A 12416-nucleotide genomic window follows, 5' to 3' on the forward strand; every position below is an offset into this window, starting at 1 on the left:
GAGTGGGCCAAAATCCCTCCTGCAGTGTGTGCAAACCTGGTGAAAAACTACAGGAAACGTTTGACCTCTGTAATTGCAAACAAAGGCTACTGTACCAAATATTAACATTGATTTTCTCAGGTGTTCAAATACTTATTTGCAGCTGTATCATACAAATAAATAGTTAAAAAATCATACATTGTGATTTCTGGATTTTTTTTTTTAGATTATGTCTCTCACAGTGGACATGCACCTACGATGACAATTTCAGACCCCTCCATGATTTCTAAGTGGGAGAACTTGCAAAATAGCAGGGTGTTCAAATACTTATTTTCCTCACTGTAAAGTATACTTAAAATATACTTGAACTTCACTTAAGTATACTTAATAGAATGAACTTGAAGTTTTCTTGTTTTTTTTGGAAGGGCATACCATTATCCCTCTTCTACCAAACTTTACAGTTGGCACAATGTAGTTAGGCAGGTAATGTTCTCCTGGAATCCACCAAATCCAGACTCACACATCAGATTGCCAAACAGAGAAGCATGATATGTCATTTTACAGAACATGTTTCCACTGCTCCAGCGGAGGTGTGCTTTACACCACTCCATCTGACGTATGGCATTGTACGTGGTGATGTGAGGCTTACATGCAGCTGCTTGGCCATGGAAACCCATTCCATGAAGCTCCCGCCGCACAGTTTTTGTGCTGATATTAATGCCATGGAAGTTTGGAACTCTTCATATGTGGAATCAGCTTACCCCACTCAGTTACCCCACTCTGTGACTTTACCTATAGTCTTCCGCTTCGTAGCTTCAAATTGCTGTTGTTCTTAAATGCTTCCACTTCCCAATAATACCACTTACATGCAGTTAACATAGAATATCTAGCAATGATGAAATTTTACGAACTGACTTATTGCAAATATGGCATCCTATTCCACAAATGTTGTAAATGCAGACTGCATGGCTAGGTGCTTGATTTTATAAACCTATGGCAATGGGTCTTGAAACACCAAAATTCAGTAATTAAGGGATGTGTCCCAATACCTTTGTCCATATAGACTGTGACCGAAATCTTAAAAATGCTGTCTTCGGAGGACGCATTCCAGGGTCGGAAGGCATCAAGGCATGTCCGAATCCAATGTTAGCTTCAATTCCTGTCTCCTGAGATACTTTCGTCTGATCGATTTTTGAAGGCAGCATATGTATCCTTTGCTGCCTTTGATATCCCACAATCCTGTGCTTTCCATTCCATGACAGTTAAGCTAAAAAAGAAAGATGCCATCTGAAAGTTGCGGTTGGTGGTCAGTTTGTGAGTAAATGTACGATTTTGACGAGCAGTCTCCCCTTTTGATGTCATTTCTAGCGAGAAATTACTATTGTAGTAATTAAACATTCACTTAGTTTTCACCAAAACTCTCTCTATTTTGCTCAAACACTGCCTGCAGTCATTGCCTGATAGGGCAGCAAGGCAACAAGTCAGCTGCTTAAGTTTTCAGATGCGACCATAGTGTATGTATCCCCTTAAGTTGATTTTCTTTTGAAAAAAAGTAATCATTATGAATTATTAACAATGTAATAGAGCGGGTTAACACAAAACTGACTTCTAAATTGTCATAAAAGTCCCTTTGGTGTTTTTATATTGTAGTAATACTAGTAACAATTGTTTTAAAAAATCCTTTAAACATTAAATACAATTTTTTTTTTAATTAATTAAATATGAAAAATAAACGTTTCAATTTATATCAAAAACATATATACTATAGTTCACCAATGCGATTACTTTTTTCATTAAAAGTTTTCAGTTTTTCTGTTTTTTTTTTTTCAGTCAACTGTTGGCTGAGCTACAGTATATGATCACGCTATCATTCATTCAAGTGCTATTAACAAATTCAAGCGCGATAAGAACTCAAATCTGTACTGGTGTGCTTGTCTGTGAAGCAACTCTCTGTGGACAAACACCTGAGTCGCGCACACAGAATGCCGCTTCAGACAGCATGGCAGCTATGCATTTAGTTCTGTTTCGTGGACAAAAACTATGAATTATGTCAAAACAAAAGAATTATGCCAAAATTCTCGTTTTGTTGAGTAACTTTGTAAGCACAGTCCTAAATGAATTAAAAAGTGTTAAATGAACGCAAAAAGTTGTAAGAATTGTTTTTTTTTATTTTATAATTAATTATTCTGTAAGAATTTTTTTATTAATTACAGAAAAATGTGCGATTAATTTATCGATTGACAGCACTAATATATATATATATATATATATATATATATATATAGTATCTCACAAAAGTGAGTACACCCCTCACATTTTTGTATGTATATATGTACATACATATATATATATATACATACATATTATCATGCCCTACGAAAAGACTTAAAAAAATAAAACAATTGTAAATATTGATTATAAGAATGTAAATAAATATACTGTAAGTTAAAGTTCAAACATACATGGTATTGTATAGGATTGGTGTGCATTGCAGTTTGACCTTTTGCCAGCTGAAAGTGAGTAACAGCATCTGTCACAGCAATTGTAGAATGAACCAGAAGACAATGGCAGGGCACACAGATCTCTCTGTGAACACACTCTCGCACCATTCTAGTTCAGTACAGAGAATGTCTGGACTCGTGCTTATATACTAAACAAGGGTCTGTATCTAAAAGCAAAATGGCAGTGACAGTGACTCCGAATGAACTTACACAGGTCATGTTCATTCACAATGTGTGTCTGTTGTTCTGTTTAAAATGAGCTGTATCACTTCTTTCTAAACCCATATAGACCATCCTAAATGTAATGACATTACAAATAAGTCCTTCAAAATGAGCTGTTTGGGATAACAACTGTCCAAGAGTGTAATTCTGGCCGACATCTTACATGAGCAGAGAAGTTTTAACAATTTTAAAAAATGTTAGAACTGTGGTGGTCATCCATGCTGGTGCTTCTCACTTTAGTACAGCTGGTCGCTGTGTTCCCAAACCAACATAAACTCCTCCTCCCTCAGCTCACTCTCTGTTGTTTTATAATTAAATGGTGACATTAGTTCATATCATGTGATTGTAAAAGGATTCATCACACATTAGAGGGCCTAATCGCCACCTATAGTCTGCCTCTCGCCTCTGCCGGGGCTCTATCCCACATGACCCTGCTGAGGGCAGCACTTTCTTTATGTCCCCTGAAAGGACTGGGGATTGAGCCCAAACAAAAAAACCCACGAGGGTGAAAAAATGTTTTTACATCCGCCTGCCCTCTCGCCCGGCAGGCTGTGTGTGCGCTCAGGGTCGTTTTCGCTTTAGATCAATGGGACAAGTTATTGGAGTCTGGCCAACTCTAACTGATGGAAAAGAAAGAAAAAAGCTGCCTCTTCAAAAAAAGAGGGTTTGTCATACCTGCACGTGCCTTCACAAAACAGCCTGTTCTTCTTGTTCTAGCCGCTGATTTATCTCTCTTGTACATAATTTGGATTTTTGAACTGAAATGTTAAGCAGGTTTGTGCCCTGTGCAGTACAAAGAAAACATCCACACACATAACACTCACAAACGCAGGGAGGTGCCAAAGTTCACAAGCACACTCAAATAGGTGGGGTAACCTCAGCGTGCTTTGCGTCACTCAAACAGAAAGAAAAAAAGAGAGAGACCACATTCCAGTGTTCCTGAAGCAGGGATCAGAGTCATGTCTGCATGGAGAGCGATGGCCAGTTATCTGGAAACAAAACTCACGCCCAAATGTGAAAGAATTTAATGTCTCCATTCTGCCCTGGCCCGTCCTGGTTTAATTTTGGCTCCAACACGCCCAATGTAGGACGCCCCCAACTGGATGCACTGGATCACTGATAAAACATTATTACGCTATGAATTCACACTATGACATTTCTCCACCCTGTTGATCCCCAAATGAACACTAGCTGTGGTTTCAAAAGGGCTCAAACATTTTTACCCAACATTTCCAAAAAAAAAGTCTCAAACTCTAAATTAAACCTGAAAACAACACTGTTAAAAAAGTTGCTGCCTTGAAATTTTAAGTACACTCAACTTGTTTATCTCTTTTCAACTTAAATGACATTAAACTGACTAAAAAAAGTTGAAAATTGCATAACTTATTTTGATGAGTTAAAGCAATGTAAAAACATGTAGGCCTAGTCATAAATTATTGATCATATAATTTTTTACAGTGAAACTAGAATTTTGGAAACTTTAAATCAATGAAATGTTATGAAGTAAAAGGAATAAGCAGTATTTCTGGGTCAAACATCAAATATTGTGACATTAATCATTTGAACTTATTTACAAAAGGGCAGAGTTTCTTCCACTGAATCAAATTGTGTAGGAGAGTTTCAAAATAACTCATTATTATTTATTAATTATTTTTCCCCTCAAATTATTATGCTGATAATTTGAAACGAAACTTCTGTAATGATGTCTATTTAATCACTGATAAAACATTATTACGCTATGAATTCACACTATGACATTTCTCCACCCTGTTCATCCCCAAATGAATCAAATGCTGCAAATAAACTGTGAATCAACAGTACAGTACTTCTCAACTGATTTGCTTCCTCATTGATCAAACTGTGTCTGTTTAAAATCATTCCATAGTGTTATCAGACAACCACGCTGAACATTCATCGTTTATGAAAAATAATCCCTGATGGAAGAGTGCTGTCAGCTCAAGATGAACAAACAAATGTCAAGAGTTGGTGGCTAACCTAAAATATCTAGAACTTTTGCCCAAAATAACAGCTTATTTAAGATTTCAGCTACAGGTTAGGAAATGATTTCCCGCAGAAAAGGGTGTTTCTGATGAGTTGTGAGTAGCAGCATGTTACCACACAGTTGTTAGGATGTTCTAACTGTTTTTTTTTTTTATCACATTGTTATGTGGTTGCTAAATTGCTCAAATTTTTTGTTTTTTTGCATGTTACTATGCAGTTGCTAAGGTGTTCTGATTGGTTGATTACTGGTCCATTTCAAAAGAGCCCACTGCGAAATAAATATTCTGGTCTTTAAATCAGGCCTTCCTAGTTTAGGTCTGATATAGATATGATTTTTTTTCACCCATTTTATTATTTACCAGATGAAAAGTAATAGTATCTCAACAAACCGCACGATTTCATGGCATTCATGTCTACATTGCAGCATGAGTTAAGTGTAATTTAATATTGATTTGTTTACATTCCTGAACCTAATTATGAGTAACGTTTTCCATTGTTCTGCAAATTTTTGCAGGTGAATTCAATTCAAAACGAATCCACAGGATTGGGCAAAATATTTCCCATTTAAATTTCACAACAGGTTCAAGCTGATCACACATACTGTCCGTGTTTAGAAACAGAAAGCTGATTGTTTTGAAAGTTACTAGTGGAACTCTTGGTGCAGCACAATGGATCTGTATCGTCGCCAGCCACCATGCTCTCGTTTCATTGCAAGCGACGACCCGCGCTGATTCTCTTGTGGAATTACACCACAATTATTTATGCCCCAGTCTAGAGGCATGCGATGCCGTTTCCTTTGGAATGGAAGATGTTTTATTCACCTTTGGGCATTCTGCCGACACTCTCCCGCCTAGCGGCCAGGAAGCACTGCCTTCTACGGCCTACACTGAGTTTGTGGACGTGCTAAAAGGTTTACTGAGAAGCTCAACATTGAGTGGCCCGACGAACCTTGCGATTCTCAGTCCTCCAAGCTTGACGAGCGGCCAATCTAATTCGCGCCCCATTAAAAGGAAGCTACCATTTTTCAGCCACCTTCATTGTGAGATCTTAAGACCCCGGAAGCAGCCTTTTTCCGCTAGTTTGACTAATGGGGTGGCTTTTGGCTCTGACTTCACCAACCTGGTTGGTTCTGTGGATTAGGGCTATATGTATAAATAAGTATACATTTTCTCAGAAAACAGAAAACTGTTTGTGATCTTGTGATCAGTGACTTTTAAAGTGTGAAGTTGTCACCGGGAACAAGTCTGACTTACTGCCGGCAATGCGAAACAAGCTCCTGCTCCGGTCGTACAGGGACCGGACAGCCCTCAGCAAAGGGCCCTGGACCCCATACTCCCAGAGCGCCCTCCACAGGAGGCCACGAGGGACACAGTCGAATGCCTTCTCCAAATCCACAAAGCACATGTGGACTAGTTGGGCAAACTCCCATGAACCCTCCAGCACCCTGGACAGGGTATAGAGCTGGCCAGTGTTCCACGACTGGGACGAAAACCACATTGTTCCTCCTGAATCCGAGGTTCTACTATCGGACGAATTCTCCTCTCCAGTACCCTGGCATAGACTTTCCCAGGGAGGCTGAGAAGTGTGATCCCCCTGTAGTTGGAACACTCCCTCCGGTCCCCCTTCTTAAAAAGAGGGACCACTATCCCGGTCTGCCAGCCCAAAGGTACTGTCCCTGACCGCCACGCGATGTTGCAGAGGTGTGTCAGCCAAGACAGCCCCACAACATCCAGAGACTTGAGGTACTCAGGGCGGATCTCATCCATCCTGGTGCCTTGCCACCGAGGAACTTCTTGACTACCTCGGTGACTTCATCTTGGGTGATGGACGAGTCCACCTCCGAGCCCTCGGTCTCAGCTTCCTCAATGTGTCAGTGGGATTGAGAAGATCCTCGAAGTATTCCTTCCACCGTCCGACGATATCCCCAGTTGAGGTCAACAGCTGCCCACCTCCACTGTAAACAGTGTTGGTAGGGCACTGCTTCCCTCTCTTGAGGCGCCGGACGGTTTGCCAGAATCTCTTCGAGGCCAACCGGTAGTCCTTCTCCATGGCCTCACCGAACTCCTCTCAGGCCTGATTTTTTGCCTCCACAACCACCCGGGCTGCAGTCCGCTTGGCCTGCCAGTACCCGTCAGCTGCCTCAGGAGTCCCACAAGCCAGCCAAGCCTGATAGGACTCCTTCTTCAGCTTGACGGCATCTCTTTCTCCACAATGGAGGTGGAGAACATGGTCCACTCGGACTCAATATCTCCAGACTCCCTTGGGATCCGTTCTGTAAGAATTGATAAATTAGGAAATTCCAGACAGTCTGTTTTGGGGGTGGCCAGGCCCTGAGAGGACAAAAGGACCTCTCTGGAGATTATCATTTGAACTGGCCCTCATACACCATTGAGACGAAAGTCTCACCAGTCCGAGTCATCCTAATCTACATCTCTTTCCCTCTCCCCTCACCCCCTCTCTCTCATGCTCACATGATCACCTGGTTTCTCCTAAGAAAATGTATAGTTTAATGTAAATGATTATCACAGAGTATTTTCATGTTTGGTATCATTTAAAATGTCACAGTGCGACTGGTACAAATGTCCTATTTCCAGAATAAGTGAAACACAAGGTAATAAGGTTTTTGAAGGTTTATGGATAACTAGCATACAAGGAGGGGTTGGTCTCTCAAGCAAATGGTCACGCACTCCCAAGAGGTGCTACAGTGTTTCTCTGAATGCAAATTTCTATTGTTAGCACATGGTTCCAGGTGAAAAGGTTTGTCTATTTAAGGAAGTGCAGCAGGGAGATCGGGGCCTTTTCTGTATTTCAGATTGGTCCGTGAGGTTGAGAGTGAAAGCTCTCAGCCTTATGTATTGCTTAATGTTGGGTATGCATCTCTTTTCTTTATTCCAGAGAATTTGATGTTTTGTATCCATTATCTTTGAATTGATTATGAAATTGGCATGATACATTTACCTGACATAATAAATTGTTACATGTGATTATTCTAACTGATCTTGACATTGTTCATTTAATGGTTAAAAAGAATAGTCGAACATTCACTCACTTTTAGTGAGGCACAGATATTATTAAACCTTTCATTTATGGAGTCAGATGAATTAACGAGAGAATACATAACTAAATGTATTGTAAATTTAACCAACCAATACTTTGCACGAGTAAGGACAGAACACGTGATAACCTTCCCTGTGTATTGGCGGACCGGCATATTGGGCCAATTTCACGGGCCTTACAGTTCAAAGCTCCGCCGGAGGTGGGAGTTGAAGATCTCTCTGACAGGGGACTCGGCCAAACGTTCCCAACAGACCCTCACAGTACTTATGCTTGAACATGGTGTTCGTTATGGACAAGCTGTAACTAACACAGAAGTCTAATAACAGAACACCACTCGGGTTCAGATCAGGGGGGCCGTTCCTCCCAATCATGCCCCTCCAGGTTTCACTGTCACTGCCCACGTGGGCGTTGAAGTCCCCCAGTAGACGGAGTCCACAGTCAGAGCACTTTCCTGCACCCCTCCCAGAGACTCCAAGAGGGCCGGGTACTCTGCACTGCCGTTTGGCCCATAGGCACACACGACAGTGAGAGACCTATCCCCGACCCGAAGGCGCAGGGAAGCGACCCTCTCGTTCACCGGGGTGAACTCCAACACATGGTGGCTGAGCTGGGGGGCTATAAGCAAACCCACTCCAGCCCGCCGCCTCTCACTATCGGCAACTCCAGAGTGGTAGAGAGTCCATCCTCTCTCAAGGAGTGTGGTTCCAGAGCCCAAACCGTGCGTGGAGGTGATCCCGACTATCTCTAGTCGGTACCTTTTGCATCACAGAGTTAGCAAAATGTAATGCAAATTAACAAATGGGGAAAAACGATTGGAGTTCATAAAAACTCCATGATACACATGTGATTTTGGTTAACCATAATATGCAAGTCTGAAACATTAATCCAAAAGAGTTTAACAGAGAGAATTAACACATAGGCCATTGGATTGGATATGTTTATACATTTCTCAAGTGGTTATATATAGAATATATAGGATTAAAAGGGTTTATTTGTCCTTCTCAAAAAAAAAAAAAAATTAAGTCACAAATCGCAAATTCCTTCTGGTCATAAACCTTATCAGTCTTCATGTGTCCTGTAACCAGAGACCTGGTTCTGCCTACGTGTTAGCTTCATTTGGGATGATAGTTTCAGTTTTCGGGGGATGGGCCACAGACCTTTGTTGGGAGAGTGAGTTTGCTGGATTATTCGTTAAATATAATTAATCATTTGTGTGTCTGGCTGGTCCAGACGCTACATGGCATATGACACAGTGCTGCACACAAGGCTATTGATCCTACATAACAGTTTATTTTTATCTGTTCTTTTGTCTTTGGGTCCTAATATTTCTCAAAGATTTCAGCTCGTTCTAAATCAGATACAGATAAAGTAGCATCGTAAAGATGACATTTTTATGAATGCATTAGTGAGAGAGCGATTGCGTGTGAATTAGTTCTTCCTGGCAGCTCCTCTCTACTAATAGTGAAGCTTTAGGTTTTAGTATTAGTATTTCTAAATAGAAATAGGTTTTAGAAATATATGCTAGAACTTTTCAGTTTCTAAGCTATTTTACTGATAAATCACAGAACAGTGTTGACAATACATTTATGCGCTACTGAATGATTCTGTGTGCGTGCGAACTGTGCGTGATGTGCAAGCTATGTGTGTGCATTACAATGCAGCACGCATTAGTTTAGAACGCTGATTAACTTGTGTTCAATAAGCTGTTTATAATGTGCATTCAACCAATTTTGAGCATCCAGATGGTATAATTAAACTTGTCATGTGGAGCGCTCTCGGAGTATGCATTTATTTGTCACTTTAACTGTTTGGAAACGGAATGTAAAAGATTTCTTATCCTGTTGCGCCCTCTATAGGCCATGACCAGCGACTAGCCGATGTCAAGCTTAAAGCGCCGTGGCAGAGCATTAAAGCTGACTAGTCTGTGCAAGAAAGTCTCCCTACTGGACGCCCCTACCTCCCAGTCAGGTTTATTTGGAGAAGCGGTCAGCTCAGTGGTCGATAAATTCCGCACTGCTGAGACGCAATCTGCTGCCCTTAAGCAGTTCATGCCTAGGAGGGCTTGTGAACCTCCCACTCCTGCCTTCACGTCCAGGGACTGCCTCGGACTCAGGAAGGAGATCTCTTGGAGGAGTGATGAGCTGCTTCACCCGCGACGGGAGACACATCTGGCTTTCTCCCCGCGTCGGATGCTCTAGCCTCTACACCAGACCCCAAAATGAGAAAAACCTCATTAGTCTTCATGGGCCAGTCTTTCCTTTCCAAAGACGCCTCAGGCCCTCCTCTAGTAACTTTAGCTTTTATGCCCACCACCTCTTGCTGGCAGCCACACAGAAAGTCCTGCGGCTGAGCTCCTACCAGAGCCCATTCCTATGCAACCCTTGGCTTACAACCTGGCAGCGTGGAGGCTTCTGCCAGGTGTTTTATGCAGGGTTCTCCAATCCAGTTCAGAAACACCCTCCATTTCCATCGCAATCCTCCTTGCTTCAACAGGGTTCATCCCACTGTTACGAACAGCACCCTAGAGGCTTCTGTTCTACAGCAGGAAGTGACGTCGATCCTCCTACTTCCTCGTTCTGAAGAAGGATGGGGGTCTGCGCCCCATATCGGACCTACGTCATCTGAATTCTTCCCTCTACAAAGGAAAATTCAAGATGCTGACATTAAAAACTCTCCTGGTGCAGATTCAAACAGGGAACTGTTTTGTTACAGTGGACCTGAAGGTGTACCAACTTCGGGTCCTTCCATTTGATCTGGCTTTGGCTCCGCGGACATCCGTGTACTAAATTACCTAGACGACTGCCTCATTCGGCTCAATCCAGAGAGTTATTATGTTGTCACAGGGACGTCCCTCACCACTTCCGGTCTCTTGGTCTCAGGCTGAATGTTCAGAAGAGCACCTTACCACCTTCTGAGTGGAACATATTCTTGGGTGTCCAGCTTGATTTTCTCTCGATGCAGGCCCGCTTGGCCCCTGCTTGAGTTTCCAGTCTCCGTGCGTGCTTGGCCCACTTCAGGCTCAGCTATGTGCAGCATCCTGTGGTGGATGAAAGCTTTCCGTCTGCTGAGTGTATCGCGCAGTTGCCTTCATGCTCTCTTTTTGCTTAAAGGAGTCAAGATGGGCGTCATCTTTACTCTGTCATGTTATTGTCAGGATGGACAACAAGGCAGTGATGTCCCACATAAATTGCCAGGGAGGATTGCGGTCACGTACCCTGAACAGGCATGTGTGCTGCCTCATCCTATGGGCTCAAAACAGGTTCCTTTCGCTGAGAGCAGTTCATGTTCTAGGGGCCTTGAACTTCGCAGCGGACTTCCTGTCGTGACAGAAACTCAGGTCAGGGGAATGGATGCTGTTCCGCCAAATGTTGTCTCAGAATAAAAAGCCTTTTTGGCGAGGCGGAGGTGGACCTCTTTCCATCACAAGACTTGACTCAGTGGCCCCTTGACTCTCATTAGCAGCCTCTGGGGATAGATGCCTTTGCTCATCCATGGCCGGATTTGAGGCTTTATGCATTCCCTCCAGTCAAGTTAATCCCTGCAGTCCTTTGTAGAGTGAGGAAATTCGCGTCCTTTTGGTAGCCCTGTTCTGGCTATCCCAGATGTGGTTTTCGGAGCTGAGCTCCTTGGTGGAAGGGTCCCCGTAGGGAGTTCCAATCAGGAGAGATCTGTTGTCTCAGCTCCAGGGTAGGATCTGGCATCCTCAGAGTAGGATCTGACTTCTGGTCTTCCAGCTAATGTTCGTGAGACCATTGATAACGATTGTGCGCCTTCTACTAGATGGCTGTATTTTTCTAAGTGGAAGGTCATTGAGTCTTGGTGTACAGTGGATTCATTCAGCTGCATGGTTGGTTCAGTGCTGGAATTCCTGCAGGATAAGTATGCCGATGCGACTGCGAATACTTTGAGGGTTTACTCCTGTCGGGAGTCAGTCCCTTAGGTAGACACTGTCTGGTCTCTTCGTTTATGCATGGAGTTAGACGCTTGAGACCTGCATGTCCTGTTAGTGTCCCCACCTGGGATTTATCAGTTGTTTTAGATGGATTATTAGAACCTCCTTTTGAACCTTTGGAGTCAGCTTCTGACCTGGTTCTGACTCTCACGGTGACGCTTTTGTTAGCATTAGCCTCTCTCAAGCGTGTGGGGGATCTACAGGCTCTTTCTGTGAGTGGGCCTTGCATGGAGTTTGCCCCTGGGTCTTGTGAAGGTGTTTCTGCAACCCAGGCCTGGTTATGTCCCCAAAGTTTTGTCCACTTAATTTCACTATCAAGTGGTCGTGCTTCCTTCTTTCTGTCCTCCTTTTCCTCCACGGGGGAGGAGAGGCTTCATTTGCTTTGCCCTGTTTGGGCTTTAAAGGTGTATGTGGACCGCTCTGGCCCAAGTCATCTCAGTTCTTTGTATGCTTTGGGCCAGCCGCAGAGGGCTTGCTGCCTTCTAAGCAAAGGATCTCTTATTGGGTGAGAGATGCAATATCTTTGGCTTATGAGGTGTGGAAGCTCCCTTCACCTCTTTTGTGTTGATATTTGTGTTGTGGCAAGTTTGTCCACCCTGCACACTTTTATCAAGTTTTATAACCTGGATTTGGATGCGGCCCCTGGTTCCCAGATTCCTCCGCATGAAGTGGTCGCCTTGGTCCTGGTTAACTTTGTTCTGGTT

Source organism: Abramis brama, assembly GCF_963993115.1.
Source record: "Abramis brama genome assembly, chromosome: 8".
NCBI lineage: Eukaryota > Metazoa > Chordata > Actinopteri > Cypriniformes > Leuciscidae > Abramis > Abramis brama.